Here is a 23,631-nt window from a genome sequence, read left to right as displayed (position 1 = left end):
TCTAACATTCCATTCTCCCCCCTCTTTAAAACAATGCAATAATTCAAACATAAATGATTTTCTTGATTAAACCTTGAACATGTTCACTCACTCATTCACACACATTCATACTCAAAGATTTTAAAGTGCACAAAATTAATATTGGCCATTCATTTTCCGGAAGTTTGTGTCAAGAGAGCTTTGCCAATTTTACTCTTGCAGGTGAGAACCAGGTTCAAAACAAAACTTTAGAAAAAACATAAGGATCCATATTTAAAACTGGTACCAATTTCAAAGACAAAACTGGACAAGAAAAAATATGTAACATGAACAAGACAAAGAAACAGAGACTTTTACACTTAACACAAAAACATGAATTCAGGTCTTTTCTGCATTACTGGATGCATTACTGGAGGGTTGGGGGTGAAGGTCCAGTGGGTCGCTGCTTGGATGACCACTGTCACTCTCCACAATCCGAACATAGCGTTCGGGCAGCCAGCGGGCATCATTTTCTTCCTGTGAGAAAACACATACATGCCCTCTACCCCAGGTTAGAACAGGATCCGGTCCGTGCCAAGCACCAGTTAGGGGATCCTTCCATTTTACTAAGGCAAAAGCACGCTGCTCTCTTTTTTCCCAGAATCGCTGAGCAGCAGATAAATTATTTGAATCCAGATTCAAAAAATTTAAAACAAATAAAGCATGATTAAGTATATTCACAGGAGTAGCGGGATACGACTCTCCTTTCTGTATTTTAGCAATTTGATGTTTTAATAATCCATTAGCTCTCTCCACGATGCCTTGACCTTGAGGATTGTAAGGAATGCCTGTAATATGAGTGATATTATAAGAATGGCAGAAGGACTGAAATGCTTGGCCTACATAGCCAGGGCCATTATCTGTTTTTATTTGCGAGGGAATCCCCATCACAGCAAAACATCGAATGCAGTGAGAAATACAATGTTTAGTAGCTTCCCCAGCAAGGGGGGTGGCTAGGATAAAATTAGAATAAGTATCTACAGTAACATGAACATATTTTAATCGGCCAAATGATGGAACATGTGTGACATCCATCTGCCAAATGTGATTAGAAAGCAGTCCTCGTGGATTTATACCTAAATGAGGAGCTGGTGAGAAGGGCACACAGTTGGAGCAAGTTTTAACTATTTGACGTGCCGCTTCTCTAGATAATTTAAACTGTCGGCGCAAGGCTCGGCTGTTTTGATGATGGATGGCATGTGACTGCTTAGCAAGTTCAACTTGAGTTAAATAAACTCTGGTGGAAGAATCAGTAACTGCGTTACCCTCACTTAAAGGGCCAGGAAGATTAGTGTGAGCTCGAATGAAGCCAAAAAAACAGGGGTGGTTGCGAGAACAAAGCAAAGTTTGTACTTGGCGAAATTGGGTCTGGATATTGGAGTTAGTAGTTCCAATAAAGGGAACAGTTTCTATGACTTGAAGAGCACGAATTACATATTGGCTGTCTGAGTATAAGTTAAAGGGCTCATCTTGTAACAGGACGAGTGCTTGTAAAACAGCCTCTAACTCTACCTCTTGGGCGGAGGTAAAACCCGTAACCCAAGATTGAGTTTTCCCATTAATGGTCAAAGCAGCCGTTCCATTAGAGGATCCGTCTGTAAATACTAAAGCGGCAGAAGATAAAGGCGAGGCCCGTACTATGGAAGGAAATAGGAACGTATGACACGTAGCAAATTGGAGGAGTTTGTTAGATGGGTAGTGATGCAAAATTTTTCCCGTATAATTGGCCCAAGCAATGGCCCAAGAATCGCAATGGGCGAATAGCCAATCTTGTTGTTGTGAATTATATGGGACACAGATAAAATGAGGTTCCTGACCTAAATATTTACGGGAATCCACTCGGCACATATGTATCAGATTAGCTACCAATTCGTAGTAGGGGGTCAGCACTTTGCCAGGTGTTGATGGTAGATAAAGCCATAAAAGTGGGCCATCCTGCCACAATACAGCAGTTGGGGAGTGAGAAGTAGCTAAAATGTAAACTCCCCATGGTTTAGAGTAGTCACAATAGTTCACTTGTTGCTGGGAAATTGCCTTTTCTACGATTTGGATGGCCCTCTCGGCGTCGGGATTTAAATTGCGCAAGGATGTAGGGTTGGTATCTCCTTTTAAGAGATCAAAGAGGGGTTTTAACTCTCCTGTGGACAGCTTTAGATAAGGACGAAGCCAATTTATATCTCCTAAGAATTGCTGAAAATCATGAAGGGTTCTTAAGTGTGAAGTTTTTAATTGTATTTTTTGGCTTTTAAAATAGTGTGGGCCTAATATATGGCCTAAATACGTAAAAGGGGGATGTTCCTGAACCTTTTCAGCTGCTATTATAAGGCCAAAGCGGCTCAGATCTTGCTTTAGTTGTCCAAAGGCTTGTCGTACGACGATAGGGTCAGAACAAGCCAACAAGATGTCGTCCATATAATGAACAATATAAACAGAAGAGAATTTTTCACGGGTGGAAGAAATGGCTCTAGCTACAAAACTTTGACATAAAGTTGGGCTATTTGCCATGCCCTGTGGGAGCACAAGCCAATGATATCGCTTCATGGGTTCTTTAAAATTAACAGAGGGGACGCTGAAGGCAAAGCGCTTACAGTCTTGAGGCGCCAGGGGTATAGTATAGAAACAATCCTTCAAATCTATAATAATCTTATAAGTATCCTTTGGGATTGCCATGGGGGAAGGCAAGCCGGGCTGTAAGGCTCCCATCAGTTCCATAGTTGCATTTATCTTTCTCAGATCCTGTAACAGCCTCCATTTACCTGACTTTTTCTTTATAACAAAAATTGGAGAATTCCATGGAGAGTTAGAAGGGGCCACATGTCCCAAGTCTAGTTGTTCCTGTACCAGCTGCTGAACTGCAATGATCTTTTCTAGAGAAAGAGGCCACTGTTCGACCCATACCGGTTCTTCCGAGAGCCAATTTATGGGATCAGCATGAGGGGCAGGACAAACAACAGCCCCCGTTAAAGAATACCCTAATCCTTGTCTCGTAGGGTGAGACTGGGGTTGGAGTGGCTCTAGCTCCCCCTGTGCTGCTCGGCCTAGTCCCCTAAAGGGGAGGAGGCCTTGATCAAGTAACTGCTTAGTGACCGCAGCACTAGGACTAAACATATACACTCCCATTTTTTCCATGATATCACGACCCCATAAATTAATTGGCAGATGATCCAAGACAAATGGCTGAAAATGACCAGAGTGCCCTTCTTCATCTCTCCAAACAAGGATCGCACTGCTCTGCTGTGGGTCAGTTGCTTGCCCAATCCCCTGTAGGGAAGTCATAGAGGTTGTCAGGGGCCATTGGGCTGGCCAATGCTTTTTAGATATTACAGACACATCCGCTCCTGTGTCTAATATTCCTTTAAAGGGTTTTTCTTGTATAAATATAGTCATCTCAGGCCTCTCTTGTTTTATGCTTTGTACCCAATAGATATCAGAGGATCCAAATCCTCTCTGTCCGCATGGGGCAGAAGAATTAGCAGTCTCCCCATGAGATAAAGGGACAAGTATTAGTTGTGCTAATTTTTGACCGGCTGGGATTGATACTACGTGTTTCGGGGCAGAGGCCATAACTTTGATTTCTCCAGTGAAATCCTGGTCAATTTTGCCAGGTGTAATCTGTATCCCTTTAAGGGCTGAGCTACTTCGCCCTAACAGCAATCCAGCCACTCCCGGGGGAAGGGGACCGAAGACCCCCGTGGGGAGAGCTTGTGTCCCCATCTCTGGGGTCAATACTGAGCAGGTGGAGGAACAGAGGTCCAATCCTGCGCTGCCTGGGGTGGCACGGAAGAGGCTGGAGACTGATTTTGGGGGGTTGTTAGAAGATTTACTTGTGGCCGAGAAGAGGGAGGGACTGCCCCATGGTTTTGCGGGGCCAGAGGCTGGCCCCTTCTCCAGTTTCCCGAAAGCGGGCGGCCATTGCGATCTGTTCTTGACCTGCAATCTTTAGCCCAGTGCTTCCCTTTACCACAGCGTGGACATGTGCCAGGTAATTTTTCTCTCTTTAACCTGGCCTGGCGTGGGCATTGCGTCATCCAATGTCCTATTTGTCCACAAGAGAAGCAACACCCTGGGGGTCTAGCAGCCCGGGCCTCTGGCCTCTGGCCTCTATATTTTAGAAATTCAGTAGCAGTCTTTCCTTGAGGAGCGGCGGCTAAAGTGAGGCCTTGTACATGGGAGGGTCCAATATCAGCACATAGTGAAATAAAGTCATTGATTCCTCCCTTATTCCTATGGGGTCTGATAGCCGCCTGACAGGCGGCGTTGGCATTTTCATAGGCTATGTGTCTAACTATAATATTCCTTGCGTTCTCATCTTGTACTAGGTGGTCTGCAGTCTCCATTAATCGAGACAAAAATTCTAGATAAGGTTCATTCGGTCCCTGTTTAACTTCTACTAAATTTTTTGTACGATGGGAATTACGTAACCTTTTCCAAGCCTCTCTCGCCGCAGCATTTATTTGTAAATAGGCTTCCTTTGCATAACCCAATTGATCTTCGGTGTTTTTATAGATTCCCTCTCCTAACAACTGATCAAAAGTGTAAGGCAGGTTCTTAGACCTATTTGTTTCAATTTTAGCCCGACACTGTGCAGTGAACTCTGTCTCCCATAATAAGTACTCTCCCGCACTAAGGCATGCTCTGGCAAGCCGCTTCCAGTCATTTGGGCATACAATACCAGCACACGCGGCCTCTAATATTACTTGAGTAAAAGGGGCAGTTGGCCCATATTGGGAGCAGGCACTCTTTAAATCCTGCAATAGTTTAACAGTAACAGGTTGATGGTATACTTGTTCATCCTGATCAACTAAACTAGGGAAGCATCGAGGCTCTGAAATAACTTCCCTCTCTCTAGCAGCCTGAGCCAGGTTTAATTGCGATGCACTGTGCCTGGTTGTAGTGCCTGTTAAAAGGGACTTATTGCTAGGGCCTTTAGGCTTGAAAGGTTGGAAAAGGGATTGAGGCCGTAAGGCTGCAGCCGGAGGCGGTGGGTGTGAGGGATAGGATTTAGAATCAGAAACCATAGTGGCCTGAGGGTCATATCTCCTTCCTACTTCTGGAGGGGCTCTCTGCTCTATCCCCATTTTAGATAGTAGATGTAGCATTTCTTCTAACCTCTTTTCTATTGTAGCTATCCGGTCCTCCATCGGCTCATCATAACTTTCCTCCCTCATATTAAAATTTGAATTCTGATACTCAATATCTACTGGTTGTTGTTCCCTTATCAAGATCTCACTTAGACTCTCTTGGGCTGCGGCATATGGCTCAGTCTCAGGTTTTTCAGAAGGGTCCTTTAATTCATAAAGTTCCCTTAATTCAAATTCAGCATTCTCATGTTCAGGATCTATGCCTTCACTTACTAAATTATATACATCAATAGCCTCTACTGGGGTCTTTTCGGGGCCATATACATTATAATAATCTTTAATTCTTTTTCCTATCCCCTGCCAGGCTTTTTGCAATTCCTCCTCTATAGACCTCGGGCATGCCTCCTCGAGAAACTGTAGGAAGCTCTGAAGTGCCCCTTTTTTCACCCACATTCCGTGGGCTTCAAGTAGGCCTGTTAAGATCGGTAAATATGACATATAGCTATTAACTTGACCCATAATTTTTTTTTTTCTCCTGACTATACACTCTCCTAATAGTCCTACGACGTGTTACTCACCACAGGGGGGGTCCTTCACCTTGTCCCAGATTTTCAGGTCCCTGTTCGGGCGCCAGTTGCCGGGGCCAGCCGGCAGCAAACCAGGGTTCGCGGATTGGGATTCCTGAAATAGGGGCAAGGACTAGGAAAAAATAGAAGAGAGACAAACAGATGGAGTTCGGGAGGACTACAGCCCAAGTCAGCAGTCCAAGAAGACTGTGAGCTCCAGACTGCCGCCTAAGACTCTCTCGTTTATTTTAAGTTCCGACCTTAAATACTCTTCTTAAAACTTGTAGTTGCCAGAGGCTACATTCATACAAAATAGTAAACAAATCACATATAGGATAAATGAGAAAGGATTAACATTGCTTAAAGTCATCATGATAAGAACTGATTGACATTGCTTAAAGTCATCATGATAAGAACTGATTGACTTTGCTTAAAGTCATCATGATAAGAACTGATTGACTTTGCTTAAAGTCATCATGATAAGAACTGATTGACTTTGCTTAAAGTCATCCTGATCAGAGTTACTTCCTTGTGTATACAGTTGTGTAGGTCCAAGGTCAGGTCCAAGGTCATTGACCCCACAGTCGGTCCCCAACATCTGTGAAGTCACAGAATGGAAGTGTGTGAAGTCAAAACGGAGGTGTGTGAAGTCACAGAATGGAGGTGTGTGAAGTCACAGAATGGAGGTGTGTGAAGTCAAAAAGGTGGTGTGTGAAATCACAGAAAGGAGGTGTGTGAAGTCATAGAATGGAGGTGTGTGAAATCATAGAATGGAGGTATGTGAAGTCAGAATGGAGGTGTGTGAAGTAACAGAATTTAGGTGTGTGAAGTCACAGAATGGAGGTGTGTGAAGTCAGAATGAAAGTGTGTGAAGTCACAGAATGGAGGTGTGTGAGTCACAGAATGGATGTTTGTGAAGTAAGAATGAAGGTGTTTGAAGTCATAGAGTGGAGGTGTGTGAAGTCACAGAATGGAGTTGTGTGAAGTCATAGAATGGAGGTGTGTGAAGTCAAAATGGAGTTGTGTGAAGTCATAGAATGGTGTTTTTTGATGTCAACGAATGGAGGTGTGTGAAATCACGATGGAGGTGTGTGAAGTCAGAATGGAGGTGAGTGAAGTCATAGAATGGAGGTGTGTGAAGTCATAGAATGGAGGTCTGTGAACTCAGAATGGAGGTTTGTGAAGTCATAGAATGGAGGTGTGTGAAGTCACAGAATGGAGGTGTGTGAAGTCATAGAATGGAGGTGTGTGAAGTCATAAAATGGAGGTGTGTGAATTCATAGAATGGAGGTGTGTGAAGTCACATGGAGTTGTGTGAAGTCATAGAATGGTTGTTATTGATGTCAACGAATGGAGGTGTGTGAAGTCATAGAATGGAGGTGTGTGAAGTCAGATTGGAGGTGTGTGAAATCACAGAATGGAGGTGTGTCAACTCAGAAATGAGTTTTGTGAAGTCATAGAATGGAAGTGTGTGAAGTCATAGAATGGAAGTGTGTGAAATCGTAGAATGGAGGTGTGTGATGTCTAAGAATTGAGCTGTGTGAAGTCAGAATGGAGGTGTGTGAAGTCAGAATGGCGGTGTGTGAAGTCATAGAATGGAAGTGTGTGAAGTCATAGAATGGAGGTCTGTGAACTCAGAATGGGGGCTTGTGAAGTAATAGAATGGAGGTGTGTGAACTCAGAATGGAGGTGTGTGAAGTCACAGAATGGAGGTGTGAGAAGTCATAGAATGGAGGTGTGTGAAATCACAGAATGGAGGTGTGTGAATTCATAGAATGGAGGTGTTTGAAGTCATAGGATCGAGGTGTGTGAAGTCACAGAATGGAGGTGTGTGAAGTCACAGAATGGAGGTGTGTGAACTCAGAATGGAGGTGTGTGAAGTCACAGAATGGAGGTTTGTGAAGTCATAGAATGGAGGTGTGTGAAGTCAGAATGGAGGTGTGTGAACTCATAGAATGGAGGTGTGTGAAGTCACAATGGAGGTGTGTGAAGTCATAGAATTTAGGTGTGTGAAGTCACAAAATGGAGGTGTGTGAAGTCATAGAATGGAGGTGTGTGAAGTCATAGAATGGTGGTGTGTGAAGTCAGAATGAAGGTGTGTGAAGTCACAGAATTGAGGTGTGTGAAGTCACAGAATGGAGGTGTGTGAAGTCAGAATGAAGGTGTGTGAAATCACAGAATGGAGGTGTGTGAAGTCAAAGAATGGATGTTTGTGAAGTAAGAATGAAGGTGTTTGAAGTCATAGAGTGGAGTTGTGTGAAGTCACAGAATGGAGGTGTGTGAAGTCATAGAATGTAGGTGTGTGAAGTCATAGAATTGAGGTGTGTGAAGTCATGGAATGGAGGTGTGTGAAGTCATAAAATGGAGGTGTGTGAACTTATAGAATGGAGGTGTGTGAAGTCAAAATGGAGTTGTGTGAAGTCATAGAATGGTGGTTTATGATGTCAACGAATGGAGGTGTGTGAAGTCATAGAATGGATGTGTGTGAAGTCAGATTGGAGTTGGGTGAAATCACTGAATGGAGGTGTGTCAACTGAGAAATGAGGTGTGTGAAGTCATAGAATGGAGGTGCGTGAAGTCATAGAATGGAAGTGTGTGAAATCATAGAATGGAGGTGTGGGAAGTCACAGAATTGAGGTGTGTGAAGTCAGAATGGAGGTGTGTGAAGTCAGAATGGCGGTGTGTGAAGTCATAGAATGGAAGTGTGTGAAGTCATAGAATGGAAGTGTGTGAAATCGTAGAATGGAGGTGTGTGATGTCTAAGAATTGAGGTGTGTGAAGTCAGAATGGAGGTGTGTGAAGTCAGAATGGCGGTGTGTGAAGTCATAGAATGGAAGTGTGTGAAGTCATAGAATGGAGGTCTGTGAACTCAGAATGGGGGCTTGTGAAGTAATAGATTGGAGGTGTGTGAACTCAGAATGGAGGTGTGTGAAGTCACAGAATGGAGGTGTGTGAACTCAGAATGGAGGTGTGTGAAGTCACAGAATGGAGGTTTGTTAAGTCATAGAATGGAGGTGTGTGAAGTCAGAGAATGGATGTTTCTGAAGTAAGAATGAAGGTGTGTAAAGTCATAGAATGGAGGTGTGTGAAGTCAAATTGGAGGTGTGTGAACTCATAGAATGGAGGTGTGTGAACTCATAGAATGGAGGTGTGTGAAGTCATGGAATGGAGGTGTGTGAAGTCAAAGAATGGAGGTGTGTGAAATGAAACAATAAAGGTGTGTGAAGTCACCGAATGGAGGTGTGTGAAGTCACAGAATGGAAGTGTGTGAAGTCAAAACGGAGGTGTGTGAAGTCACAGAAAGGAGGTGTGTGAAGTCACAGAGTGGAGGTGTGTGAAGTCAAAAAGGCGGTGTGTGAAGTCACAGAATGGAGGTGTGTGAAGTCATAGAATGGAGGTGTGTGAAATCATAGAAGGGAGGTGTGTGAAGTCAGAATGTAGGTGTGTGAAGTCACAGATTGAGGTATGTAAAGTCACACAATGGAGGTGTGTGAAGTCAGAATGAAGGTGTGTGAAGTCACAGAATGGAGGTGTGTGAAGTTACAGAATGGATGTTTGTGAAGTAAGAATGAAGGTGTTTGAAGTCATAGAGTGGAGGTGTGTGAAGTCACAGAATGGAGGTGTGTGAAGTCAGATTGGAGGTCTGTGAAATCACAGAATGGAGGTGTGTGAAGTCATAGAATGGAGGTGTGTGAACTCATAGAATGGAGGTGTGTGAAGTCAAAATGGAGTTGTGTGAAGTCATAGAATGGTGTTTTTGGTGTCAACGAATGGAGGTGTGTGAAGTCATAGAATGGAGGTGTGTGAAGTCAGATTGGAGGTGTGTGAAATCACAGAATGGAGGTGTGTGAAGTCACAGAATGGAGGAGTGTAAACTCAGAATGTAGGTGTGTGAAGCCACAGAATGGAGGTGTGTGAAGTCATAGAATGAATGTCTGTGAAATCATAGAATGGAGGTGTGTGAAGTCACAGAATTGAGGTGTGTGAAGTCATAATGGAGGTGTGTGAAGTCAGAATGGAGGTGAGTGAAGTCATAGAATGGAGGTGTGTGACGTCATAGAATGGAGGTCTGTGAACTCAGAATGGAGGTTTGTGAAGTCATAGAATGGAGTTGTGTGAACTCAGAATGGAGGTGTGTGAACTCACAGAATGGAGGTGTGTGAAGTCGTAGAATGCAGGTTTGTGAACTCACAGAATGGAGGTGTGTTAATTCATAGAATGGAGGTGTGTGAAGTCATAGGATCGAGGTGTGTGAAGTCACAGAATGGAGGTGTGTGGAGTCACAGAATGGAGGTGTGTGAAGTCACAGAATGGAGGTGTGTGAACTCAGAATGTAGGTGTGTGAAGCCACAGAATGGAGGTGTGTGAAGTCATAGAATGGAAGTGTGTGAAGTCATAGAAAGGAGGTGTGTGAACTCAGAATGGAGGTGTGTGAAGTCACAGAATCGAGGTTTGTGAAGTCATAGAATGGAGGTGTGTGAAGTCAGAGAATGGATGTTTCTGAAGTAAGAATGAAGGTGTGTGAAGTCATAGAATGGAGATGTGTGAAGTCAAATTGGAGGTTTGTGAACTCATAGAATGGACGTGTGTGAACTCATAGAATTGCGGTTTGTGAAGTCATGGAATGGCGGTGTGTGAAGTCAAAGAATGGAGGTGTGTGAAGTGAAACAATAGAGGTGTGTGAAGTCACAGAATGGAGGTGTGTGAAGTCACTGATTGGAAGTGTGTGAAGGCAAAACGGAGGTGTGTGAAGTCACAGAATGGAGGTGTGTAAAGTCACAGAATGGAGGTGTGTGAAGTCAAAAAGTTGGTGTATGAAGTCACAGAATGGAGGTGTGTGAATTCATAGAATGGAGCTGTGTGAAGTCAGAATGGAGGTGTGTGAAGTCAGAATGGAGGGGTGTGAAGTCAGAATGGAGGTGTGTGAAGTCACAGAATGGAGGTGTGTGAAGTCATAGAATGGAGGTGTGTGAAATCGTAGAATGGAGGTGTGTGAAGTCAGAATGGAGGTGTGTCAAGTCACAGAATTGAGGTGTGTGAAGTCAGAGAATGGAGGTGTGTGAAGTCCGAATGAAGGTGTGTGAAGTCACAGAAAGGAGGTGTGTGAAGTCACAGAATGGATGTTTGTGAAGTAAGAATGAAGGTGTTTGAAGTCATAGAATGGAGGTGTGTGAAGTCAAAGAATGGAGGTGTGTGAAGTCATAGAATGGAGGTGTGTGAAGTCATAGAATTGAGGTGTGTGAAGTCATAGAATGGAGGTGTGTGAAGTCACAGAATGGAGGTGTGTGAAGTCAGAATGGAGGTGTGTGAAGTCATAGACTGAGGTGGGTGAAGTCATAGAAAGGAGGTGTGGGAAGTCATAGAATGGAGGAGTGTGAAGTCAGAGAGTGGAGGTGAGTGAAGTCACAGATTCGAGGTCTGTGATGTCATAGAATGGAGGTGTGTGAAGTCATAATGGAGGAGTGTGAAATCATAGAAAGGAGATGTGTGAACACATAGAATGGAGTTGTGTGACGTCACAATGGAAGTGTGTGAAGTCATAGAATGGAGGTGTGAGAAGTCACAGAATGGAGGTGTGTGAAGTCATAAAATGAAGGTGTGTGAAGTCAGAATGGAGCTGTGTGAAGTCACAGAATGGAGGTGTGTGAACTCAGAATGGAGGTGTGTGAAGTCATAGATGTAGTTGTGTGAAGTCATAGTATGGAGGTGTGTGAAATCACAGAATGGAGTTTCGTGAAGTCACAGAATGGAGCTGTGTGAAGTCAGAACGGAGGTGTGTGAAGTCATAGAATGGAGGTGTGTGAAGTCAGAATGGAGGTGTGTGAACTCATAGAATGGAGGTGTGTGAAGTCACAATGGAGGTGTGTGAAGTCATAGAATTTAGGTGTGTGAAGTCACAAAATGAAGGTGTGTGAAGTCATAGAATGGAGGTGTGTGAAGTCATAGAATGGTGGTGTGTGAAGTCAGAATGAAGGTGTGTGAAGTCACAGAATTGAGGTGTGTGAAGTCACAGAATGGAGGTGTGTGAAGTCAGAATGAAGGTGTGTGAAATCACAGAATGGAGGTGTGTGAAGTCAAAGAATGGATGTTTGTGAAGTAAGAATGAAGGTGTTTGAAGTCATAGAGTGGAGTTGTGTGAAGTCACAGAATGGAGGTGTGTGAAGTCATAGAATGTAGGTGTGTGAAGTCATAGAATTGAGGTGTGTGAAGTCATGGAATGGAGGTGTGTGAAGTCATAAAATGGAGGTGTGTGAACTTATAGAATGGAGGTGTGTGAAGTCAAAATGGAGTTGTGTGAAGTCATAGAATAGTGGTTTATGATGTCAACGAATGGAGGTGTGTGAAGTCATAGAATGGATGTGTGTGAAGTCAGATTGGAGTTGGGTGAAATCACTGAATGGAGGTGTGTCAACTCAGAAATGAGGTGTGTGAAGTCATAGAATGGAGGTGCGTGAAGTCATAGAATGGAAGTGTGTGAAATCATAGAATGGAGGTGTGGGAAGTCACAGAATTGAGGTGTGTGAAGTCAGAATGGAGGGGTGTGAAGTCAGAATGGAGGTGAGTGAAGTCATACAATGGAGATGTGTGAAGTCATAGAATGGAGGTCTGTGAACTCAGAATGGAGGTTTGTGAAGTCATAGAATGGAGGTGTGTGAACTCAGAATGGAGGTGTGTGAAGTCACAGAATGGAGGTTTGTGAAATCACAGAATGGAGGTGTGGGAATTCATAGAATGGAGGTGTGAAGTCATAGGATCGAGGTGTGTGAAGTCACAGAATGGAGGTGTGTGAAGTCACAGAATGGAGGTGTGTGAAGTCACAGAATGGAGGTGTGTGAACTCAGAATGTAGGTGTGTGAAGCCACAGAATGGAGATGTGTGAAGGCATTGAATGGAAGTGTGTTAAGTCATAGAAAGGAGGTGTGTGAACTCAGAATGGAGGTGTGTGAAGTCACAGAGTGGAGTTTTGTGAAGTCATAGAATGGAGGTGTGTGAAGTCAGAAATGGATGTTTCTGAAGTAAGAATGAAGGTGTGTGAAGTCAAAGAATGGAGGTGTGTGAAGTCATAGAAGGGAGGTGTGTGAAGTCACAGAATGGAGGTGTGTGAAGTCAGAATGGAGGTGTGAAGTCATAGAATGGGGTTGGGTGAAGTCATAGAAAGGAGGTGTGGGAAGTCATAGAATGGAGGAGTGTGAAGTCATAGAGTGGAGGTGAGTGAAGTCACAGATTCGAGGTCTGTGAAGTCATAGAATGGAGGTGTGTGAAGTCAGAATGCAGGTGTGTGAAGTCATAGAATGGAGATGTGTGAACTCATAGAATGGAGTTGTGTGACGTCATAATGGAAGTGTGTGAAGTCACAGAATGGAGGTGTGTGAAGTCATACAATGGAGGTGTGTGAAGTCAGAATGGAGCTGTGTGAAGTCACAGAATGGAGGTGTGTGAACTCAGAAGGGAGGTGTGTGAAGTCATAGATGGAGGTGTGTGAAGTCATAGTATGCAGGTGTGACAAATCATAGAATGGAGTTTTGTGAAGTCACAGAATGGAGCTGTGTGAAGTCAAAAGGGAGGTGTGTGAAGTCATAGAATGGAGGTGTGTGAAGTCAGAATGGAGGTGTGTGAAATCATAGAATTGAGGTGTGTGAAGTCACAATGGAGTTGTGTGAAGTCATAGAATGGAGGTGTGTGAAGTCACAGAATGGAGGTGTATGAAGTCACAAAATGGAGGTGTGTGAAGTCATAGAATGGAGGTGTGTGACGTCAAGAATGAAGGAGTGTGAAGTCACAGAATGGAGGTGTGTGAACTCAGAATGGAGGTGGGTGAAGTCACAGAATGGAGGTGGGTGAAGTCATAGAATGGAGGTGTGTGAAGTCACAGAATTGAGGTGTGTGAAGTCACAGAATGGAGTGTGTGAAGTCAAAAAGCTGGTGTGTGAAGTCACAGAATGGAGGTGTGTGAATTCATAGAATGGAGCTGTGTGAAGTAAGAATGGAGGTGTGTGAAGTCAGAATGGAGGGGTGTGAAGTTAGAATGGAAGTGTGTGAAGTCACAGAATGGAGGTTTGTGAAGTCATAGAATGGAGGTGTGTGAAATCATAGAATGGAGGTGTGTGAAGTCAGAATGGAGGTGTGTCAAGTCACAGAATTGAGGTGTGTGAAGTCAGAGAATGGAGGTGTTTGAAGTCAGAATGAAGGTGAGTGAAGTCACAGAAAGGAGGTGTGTGAAGTCACAGAATGGATGTTTGTGACGTAAGAATGAAGGTGTTTCAAGTCATAGAGTGGAGGTGTGTGAAGTCACAGAATGGAGGTGTGTGAAGTCATAGAATGGAGGTGTGTGAAATCATAGAAGGGAGGTGTGTGAAGTCAGAATGTAGGTGTGTGAAGTCACAGATTGAGGTATGTAAAGTCACACAATGGAGGTGTGTGAAGTCAGAATGAAGGTGTGTGAAGTCACAGAATGGAGGTGTGTGAAGTTACAGAATGGATGTTTGTGAAGTAAGAATGAAGGTGTTTGAAGTCATAGAGTGGAGGTGTGTGAAGTCACAGAATGGAGGTGTGTGAAGTTACAGAATGGATGTTTGTGAAGTAAGAATGGAGGTGTGTAAAGTCATAGAATGGAGGTGTGTGAACTCATAGAATGGAGGTGTGTGAAGTCAAAATGGAGTTGTGTGAAGTCATAGAATGGTGTTTTTTGATGTCAACGAATGGAGGTGTGTGAAGTCATAGAATGGAGGTGTGTGAAGTCAGATTGGAGGTGTGTGAAATCACAGAATGGAGGTGTGTGAAGTCACAGAATGGAGGTGTGTAAACTCAGAATGTAGGTGTGTGAAGCCACAGAATGGAGGTGTGTGAAGTCATAGAATGAATGTCTGTGAAATCATAGAATGGAGGTGTGTGAAGTCACAGAATTGAGGTGTGTGAAGTCATAATGGAGGTGTGTGAAGTCAGAATGGAGGTGAGTGAAGTCATAGAATGGAGGTGTGTGACGTCATAGAATGGAGGTCTGTGAACTCAGAATGGAGGTTTGTGAACTCATAGAATGGAGTTGTGTGAACTCAGAATGGAGGTGTGTGAACTCACAGAATGGAGGTGTGTGAAGTCGTAGAATGCAGGTTTGTGAACTCACAGAATGGAGGTGTGTTAATTCATAGAATGGAGGTGTGTGAAGTCATAGGATCGAGGTGTGTGAAGTCACAGAATGGAGGTGTGTGGAGTCACAGAATGGAGGTGTGTGAAGTCACAGAATGGAGGTGTGTGAACTCAGAATGTAGGTTTGTGAAGCCACAGAATGGAGGTGTGTGAAGTCATAGAATGGAAGTGTGTGAAGTCATAGAAAGGAGGTGTGTGAACTCAGAATGGAGGTGTGTGAAGTCACAGAATGGAGGTTTGTGAAGTCATAGAATGGAGGTGTGTGAAGTCAGAGAATGGATGTTTCTGAAGTAAGAATGAAGGTATGTGAAGTCATAGAATGGAGATGTGTGAAGTCAAATTGGAGGTTTGTGAACTCATAGAATGGACGTGTGTGAACTCATAGAATGGCGGTTTGTGAAGTCATGGAATGGCGGTGTGTGAAGTCAAAGAATGGAGGTGTGTGAAGTGAAACAATAGAGGTGTGTGAAGTCACAGAATGGAGGTGTGTGAAGTCACTGATTGGAAGTGTGTGAAGGCAAAACGGAGGTGTGTGAAGTCACAGAATGGAGGTGTGTAAAGTCACAGAATGGAGGTGTGTGAAGTCAAAAAGTTGGTGTATGAAGTCACAGAATGGAGGTGTGTGAATTCATAGAATGGAGCTGTGTGAAGTCAGAATGGAGGTGTGTGAAGTCAGAATGGAGGGGTGTGAAGTCACAGAATGGAGGTGTGTGAAGTCACAGAATGGAGGTGTGTGAAGTCATAGAATGGAGGTGTGTGAAATCGTAGAATGGAGGTGTGTGAAGTCAGAATGGAGGTGTGTCAAGTCACAGAATTGAGGTGTGTGAAGTCAGAGAATGGAGGTGTGTGAAGTCCGAATGAAGGTGTGTGAAGTCACAGAAAGGAGGTGTGTGAAGTCACAGAATGGATGTTTGTGAAGTAAGAATGAAGGTGTTTGAAGTCATAGAATGGAGGTGTGTGAAGTCAAAGAATGGAGGTGTGTGAAGTCATAGAATGGAGGTGTGTGAAGTCATAGAATTGAGGTGTGTGAAGTCATAGAATGGAGGTGTGTGAAGTCACAGAATGGAGGTGTGTGAAGTCAGAATGGAGGTGTGTGAAGTCATAGACTGAGGTGGGTGAAGTCATAGAAAGGAGGTGTGGGAAGTCATAGAATGGAGGAGTGTGAAGTCAGAGAGTGGAGGTGAGTGAAGTCACAGATTCGAGGTCTGTGATGTCATAGAATGGAGGTGTGTGAAGTCATAATGGAGGAGTGTGAAATCATAGAAAGGAGATGTGTGAACACATAGAATGGAGTTGTGTGACGTCACAATGGAAGTGTGTGAAGTCATAGAATGGAGGTGTGAGAAGTCACAGAATGGAGGTGTGTGAAGTCATAAAATGAAGGTGTGTGAAGTCAGAATGGAGCTGTGTGAAGTCACAGAATGGAGGTGTGTGAACTCAGAATGGAGGTGTGTGAAGTCATAGATGTAGTTGTGTGAAGTCATAGTATGGAGGTGTGTGAAATCACAGAATGGAGTTTCGTGAAGTCACAGAATGGAGCTGTGTGAAGTCAGAACGGAGGTGTGTGAAGTCATAGAATGGAGGTGTGTGAAGTCAGAATGGAGGTGTGTGAACTCATAGAATGGAGGTGTGTGAAGTCACAATGGAGGTGTGTGAAGTCATAGAATTTAGGTGTGTGAAGTCACAAAATGAAGGTGTGTGAAGTCATAGAATGGAGGTGTGTGAAGTCATAGAATGGTGGTGTGTGAAGTCAGAATGAAGGTGTGTGAAGTCACAGAATTGAGGTGTGTGAAGTCACAGAATGGAGGTGTGTGAAGTCAGAATGAAGGTGTGTGAAATCACAGAATGGAGGTGTGTGAAGTCAAAGAATGGATGTTTGTGAAGTAAGAATGAAGGTGTTTGAAGTCATAGAGTGGAGTTGTGTGAAGTCACAGAATGGAGGTATGTGAAGTCATAGAATGTAGGTGTGTGAAGTCATAGAATTGAGGTGTGTGAAGTCATGGAATGGAGGTGTGTGAAGTCATAAAATGGAGGTGTGTGAACTTATAGAATGGAGGTGTGTGAAGTCAAAATGGAGTTGTGTGAAGTCATAGAATGGTGGTTTATGATGTCAACGAATGGAGGTGTGTGAAGTCATAGAATGGATGTGTGTGAAGTCAGATTGGAGTTGGGTGAAATCACTGAATGGAGGTGTGTCAACTCAGAAATGAGGTGTGTGAAGTCATAGAATGGAGGTGCGTGAAGTCATAGAATGGAAGTGTGTGAAATCATAGAATGGAGGTGTGGGAAGTCACAGAATTGAGGTGTGTGAAGTCAGAATGGAGGGGTGTGAAGTCAGAATGGAGGTGAGTGAAGTCATACAATGGAGATGTGTGAAGTCATAGAATGGAGGTCTGTGAACTCAGAATGGAGGTTTGTGAAGTCATAGAATGGAGGTGTGTGAACTCAGAATGGAGGTGTGTGAAGTCACAGAATGGAGGTTTGTGAAATCACAGAATGGAGGTGTGGGAATTCATAGAATGGAGGTGTGAAGTCATAGGATCGAGGTGTGTGAAGTCACAGAATGGAGGTGTGTGAAGTCACAGAATGGAGGTGTGTGAAGTCACAGAATGGAGGTGTGTGAACTCAGAATGTAGGTGTGTGAAGCCACAGAATGGAGATGTGTGAAGGCATTGAATGGAAGTGTGTTAAGTCATAGAAAGGAGGTGTGTGAACTCAGAATGGAGGTGTGTGAAGTCACAGAGTGGAGTTTTGTGAAGTCATAGAATGGAGGTGTGTGAAGTCAGAAATGGATGTTTCTGAAGTAAGAATGAAGGTGTGTGAAGTCAAAGAATGGAGGTGTGTGAAGTCATAGAAGGGAGGTGTGTGAAGTCACAGAATGGAGGTGTGTGAAGTCAGAATGGAGGTGTGAAGTCATAGAATGGGGTTGGGTGAAGTCATAGAAAGGAGGTGTGGGAAGTCATAGAATGGAGGAGTGTGAAGTCATAGAGTGGAGGTGAGTGAAGTCACAGATTCGAGGTCTGTGAAGTCATAGAATGGAGGTGTGTGAAGTCAGAATGCAGGTGTGTGAAGTCATAGAATGGAGATGTGTGAACTCATAGAATGGAGTTGTGTGACGTCATAATGGAAGTGTGTGAAGTCACAGAATGGAGGTGTGTGAAGTCATACAATGGAGGTGTGTGAAGTCAGAATGGAGGTGTGTGAAGTCACAGAATGGAGGTGTGTGAACTCAGAAGGGAGGTGTGTGAAGTCATAGATGGAGGTGTGTGAAGTCATAGTATGCAGGTGTGACAAATCATAGAATGGAGTTTTGTGAAGTCACAGAATGGAGCTGTGTGAAGTCAAAAGGGAGGTGTGTGAAGTCATAGAATGGAGGTGTGTGAAGTCAGAATGGAGGTGTGTGAAATCATAGAATTGAGGTGTGTGAAGTCACAATGGAGTTGTGTGAAGTCATAGAATGGAGGTGTGTGAAGTCACAGAATGGAGGTGTATGAAGTCACAAAATGGAGGTGTGTGAAGTCATAGAATGGAGGTGTGTGACGTCAAGAATGAAGGAGTGTGAAGTCACAGAATGGAGGTGTGTGAACTCAGAATGGAGGTGGGTGAAGTCACAGAATGGAGGTGGGTGAAGTCATAGAATGGAGGTGTGTGAAGTCACAGAATGGAGGTGTGTGAAGTCACAGAATGGAGTGTGTGAAGTCAAAAAGCTGGTGTGTGAAGTCACAGAATGGAGGTGTGTGAATTCATAGAATGGAGCTGTGTGAAGTAAGAATGGAGGTGTGTGAAGTCAGAATGGAGGGGTGTGAAGTTAGAATGGAAGTGTGTGAAGTCACAGAATGGAGGTTTGTGAAGTCATAGAATGGAGGTGTGTGAAATCATAGAATGGAGGTGTGTGAAGTCAGAATGGAGGTGTGTCAAGTCACAGAATTGAGGTGTGTGAAATCAGAGAATGGAGGTGTTTGAAGTCAGAATGAAGGTGAGTGAAGTCACAGAAAGGAGGTGTGTGAAGTCACAGAATGGATGTTTGTGACGTAAGAATGAAGGTATTTCAAGTCATAGAGTGGAGGTGTGTGAAGTCACAGAATGGAGGTGTGTGAAGTCATAGAATGGAGGTGTGTGAAATCATAGAAGGGAGGTGTGTGAAGTCAGAATGTAGGTGTGTGAAGTCACAGATTGAGGTATGTAAAGTCACACAATGGAGGTGTGTGAAGTCAGAATGAAGGTGTGTGAAGTCACAGAATGGAGGTGTGTAAAGTTACAGAATGGATGTTTGTGAAGTAAGAATGAAGGTGTTTGAAGTCATAGAGTGGAGGTGTGTGAAGTCACAGAATGGAGGTGTGTGAAGTTACAGAATGGATGTTTGTGAAGTAAGAATGGAGGTGTGTAAAGTCATAGAATGGAGGTGTGTGAACTCATAGAATGGAGGTGTGTGAAGTCAAAATGGAGTTGTGTGAAGTCATAGAATGGTGTTTTTTGATGTCAACGAATGGAGGTGTGTGAAGTCATAGAATGGAGGTGTGTGAAGTCAGATTGGAGGTGTGTGAAATCACAGAATGGAGGTGTGTGAAGTCACAGAATGGAGGTGTGTAAACTCAGAATGTAGGTGTGTGAAGCCACAGAATGGAGGTGTGTGAAGTCATAGAATGAATGTCTGTGAAATCATAGAATGGAGGTGTGTGAAGTCACAGAATTGAGGTGTGTGAAGTCATAATGGAGGTGTGTGAAGTCAGAATGGAGGTGAGTGAAGTCATAGAATGGAGGTGTGTGACGTCATAGAATGGAGGTCTGTGAACTCAGAATGGAGGTTTGTGAACTCATAGAATGGAGTTGTGTGAACTCAGAATGGAGGTGTGTGAACTCACAGAATGGAGGTGTGTGAAGTCGTAGAATGCAGGTTTGTGAACTCACAGAATGGAGGTGTGTTAATTCATAGAATGGAGGTGTGAGAAGTCATAGGATCGAGGTGTGTGAAGTCACAGAATGGAGGTGTGTGGAGTCACAGAATGGAGGTGTGTGAAGTCACAGAATGGAGGTGTGTGAACTCAGAATGTAGGTTTGTGAAGCCACAGAATGGAGGTGTGTGAAGTCATAGAATGGAAGTGTGTGAAGTCATAGAAAGGAGGTGTGTGAACTCAGAATGGAGGTGTGTGAAGTCACAGAATGGAGGTTTGTGAAGTCATAGAATGGAGGTGTGTGAAGTCAGAGAATGGATGTTTCTGAAGTAAGAATGAAGGTGTGTGAAGTCATAGAATGGAGATGTGTGAAGTCAAATTGGAGGTTTGTGAACTCATAGAATGGACGTGTGTGAACTCATAGAATGGCGGTTTGTGAAGTCATGGAATGGCGGTGTGTGAAGTCAAAGAATGGAGGTGTGTGAAGTGAAACAATAGAGGTGTGTGAAGTCACAGAATGGAGGTGTGTGAAGTCACTGATTGGAAGTGTGTGAAGGCAAAACGGAGGTGTGTGAAGTCACAGAATGGAGGTGTGTAAAGTCACAGAATGGAGGTGTGTGAAGTCAAAAAGTTGGTGTATGAAGTCACAGAATGGAGGTGTGTGAATTCATAGAATGGAGCTGTGTGAAGTCAGAATGGAGGTGTGTGAAGTCAGAATGGAGGGGTGTGAAGTCACAGAATGGAGGTGTGTGAAGTCACAGAATGGAGGTGTGTGAAGTCATAGAATGGAGGTGTGTGAAATCGTAGAATGGAGGTGTGTGAAGTCAGAATGGAGGTGTGTCAAGTCACAGAATTGAGGTGTGTGAAGTCAGAGAATGGAGGTGTGTGAAGTCCGAATGAAGGTGTGTGAAGTCACAGAAAGGAGGTGTGTGAAGTCACAGAATGGATGTTTGTGAAGTAAGAATGAAGGTGTTTGAAGTCATAGAATGGAGGTGTGTGAAGTCAAAGAATGGAGGTGTGTGAAGTCATAGAATGGAGGTGTGTGAAGTCATAGAATTGAGGTGTGTGAAGTCATAGAATGGAGGTGTGTGAAGTCACAGAATGGAGGTGTGTGAAGTCAGAATGGAGGTGTGTGAAGTCATAGACTGAGGTGGGTGAAGTCATAGAAAGGAGGTGTGGGAAGTCATAGAATGGAGGAGTGTGAAGTCAGAGAGTGGAGGTGAGTGAAGTCACAGATTCGAGGTCTGTGATGTCATAGAATGGAGGTGTGTGAAGTCATAATGGAGGAGTGTGAAATCATAGAAAGGAGATGTGTGAACACATAGAATGGAGTTGTGTGACGTCACAATGGAAGTGTGTGAAGTCATAGAATGGAGGTGTGAGAAGTCACAGAATGGAGGTGTGTGAAGTCATAAAATGAAGGTGTGTGAAGTCAGAATGGAGCTGTGTGAAGTCACAGAATGGAGGTGTGTGAACTCAGAATGGAGGTGTGTGAAGTCATAGATGTAGTTGTGTGAAGTCATAGTATGGAGGTGTGTGAAATCACAGAATGGAGTTTCGTGAAGTCACAGAATGGAGCTGTGTGAAGTCAGAACGGAGGTGTGTGAAGTCATAGAATGGAGGTGTGTGAAGTCAGAATGGAGGTGTGTGAACTCATAGAATGGAGGTGTGTGAAGTCACAATGGAGGTGTGTGAAGTCATAGAATTTAGGTGTGTGAAGTCACAAAATGAAGGTGTGTGAAGTCATAGAATGGAGGTGTGTGAAGTCATAGAATGGTGGTGTGTGAAGTCAGAATGAAGGTGTGTGAAGTCACAGAATTGAGGTGTGTGAAGTCACAGAATGGAGGTGTGTGAAGTCAGAATGAAGGTGTGTGAAATCACAGAATGGAGGTGTGTGAAGTCAAAGAATGGATGTTTGTGAAGTAAGAATGAAGGTGTTTGAAGTCATAGAGTGGAGTTGTGTGAAGTCACAGAATGGAGGTGTGTGAAGTCATAGAATGTAGGTGTGTGAAGTCATAGAATTGAGGTGTGTGAAGTCATGGAATGGAGGTGTGTGAAGTCATAAAATGGAGGTGTGTGAACTTATAGAATGGAGGTGTGTGAAGTCAAAATGGAGTTGTGTGAAGTCATAGAATGGTGGTTTATGATGTCAACGAATGGAGGTGTGTGAAGTCATAGAATGGATGTGTGTGAAGTCAGATTGGAGTTGGGTGAAATCACTGAATGGAGGTGTGTCAACTCAGAAATGAGGTGTGTGAAGTCATAGAATGGAGGTGCGTGAAGTCATAGAATGGAAGTGTGTGAAATCATAGAATGGAGGTGTGGGAAGTCACAGAATTGAGGTGTGTGAAGTCAGAATGGAGGGGTGTGAAGTCAGAATGGAGGTGAGTGAAGTCATACAATGGAGATGTGTGAAGTCATAGAATGGAGGTCTGTGAACTCAGAATGGAGGTTTGTGAAGTCATAGAATGGAGGTGTGTGAACTCAGAATGGAGGTGTGTGAAGTCACAGAATGGAGGTTTGTGAAATCACAGAATGGAGGTGTGGGCATTCATAGAATGGAGGTGTGAAGTCATAGGATCGAGGTGTGTGAAGTCACAGAATGGAGGTGTGTGAAGTCACAGAATGGAGGTGTGTGAAGTCACAGAATGGAGGTGTGTGAACTCAGAATGTAGGTGTGTGAAGCCACAGAATGGAGATGTGTGAAGGCATTGAATGGAAGTGTGTTAAGTCATAGAAAGGAGGTGTGTGAACTCAGAATGGAGGTGTGTGAAGTCACAGAGTGGAGTTTTGTGAAGTCATAGAATGGAGGTGTGTGAAGTCAGAAATGGATGTTTCTGAAGTAAGAATGAAGGTGTGTGAAGTCAAAGAATGGAGGTGTGTGAAGTCATAGAAGGGAGGTGTGTGAAGTCACAGAATGGAGGTGTGTGAAGTCAGAATGGAGGTGTGAAGTCATAGAATGGGGTTGGGTGAAGTCATAGAAAGGAGGTGTGGGAAGTCATAGAATGGAGGAGTGTGAAGTCATAGAGTGGAGGTGAGTGAAGTCACAGATTCGAGGTCTGTGAAGTCATAGAATGGAGGTGTGTGAAGTCAGAATGCAGGTGTGTGAAGTCATAGAATGGAGATGTGTGAACTCATAGAATGGAGTTGTGTGACGTCATAATGGAAGTGTGTGAAGTCACAGAATGGAGGTGTGTGAAGTCATACAATGGAGGTGTGTGAAGTCAGAATGGAGGTGTGTGAAGTCACAGAATGGAGGTGTGTGAACTCAGAAGGGAGGTGTGTGAAGTCATAGATGGAGGTGTGTGAAGTCATAGTATGGAGGTGTGACAAATCATAGAATGGAGTTTTGTGAAGTCACAGAATGGAGCTGTGTGAAGTCAAAAGGGAGGTGTGTGAAGTCATAGAATGGAGGTGTGTGAAGTCAGAATGGAGGTGTGTGAAATCATAGAATTGAGGTGTGTGAAGTCACAATGGAGTTGTGTGAAGTCATAGAATGGAGGTGTGTGAAGTCACAGAATGGAGGTGTATGAAGTCACAAAATGGAGGTGTGTGAAGTCATAGAATGGAGGTGTGTGACGTCAAGAATGAAGGAGTGTGAAGTCACAGAATGGAGGTGTGTGAACTCAGAATGGAGGTGGGTGAAGTCACAGAATGGAGGTGGGTGAAGTCATAGAATGGAGGTGTGTGAAGTCACAGAATGGAGGTGTGTGAAGTCACAGAATGGAGTGTGTGAAGTCAAAAAGCTGGTGTGTGAAGTCACAGAATGGAGGTGTGTGAATTCATAGAATGGAGCTGTGTGAAGTAAGAATGGAGGTGTGTGAAGTCAGAATGGAGGGGTGTGAAGTTAGAATGGAAGTGTGTGAAGTCACAGAATGGAGGTTTGTGAAGTCATAGAATGGAGGTGTGTGAAATCATAGAATGGAGGTG

The sequence above is a fragment of the Megascapheus bottae genome, unplaced genomic scaffold (genome assembly GCF_031878675.1).
Source record: "Megascapheus bottae isolate mThoBot1 unplaced genomic scaffold, mThoBot2.hap1 HAP1_SCAFFOLD_37, whole genome shotgun sequence".
Taxonomy (NCBI): Eukaryota; Metazoa; Chordata; class Mammalia; order Rodentia; family Geomyidae; genus Megascapheus; species Megascapheus bottae.
This window is presented reverse-complemented; position numbering follows the sequence as displayed.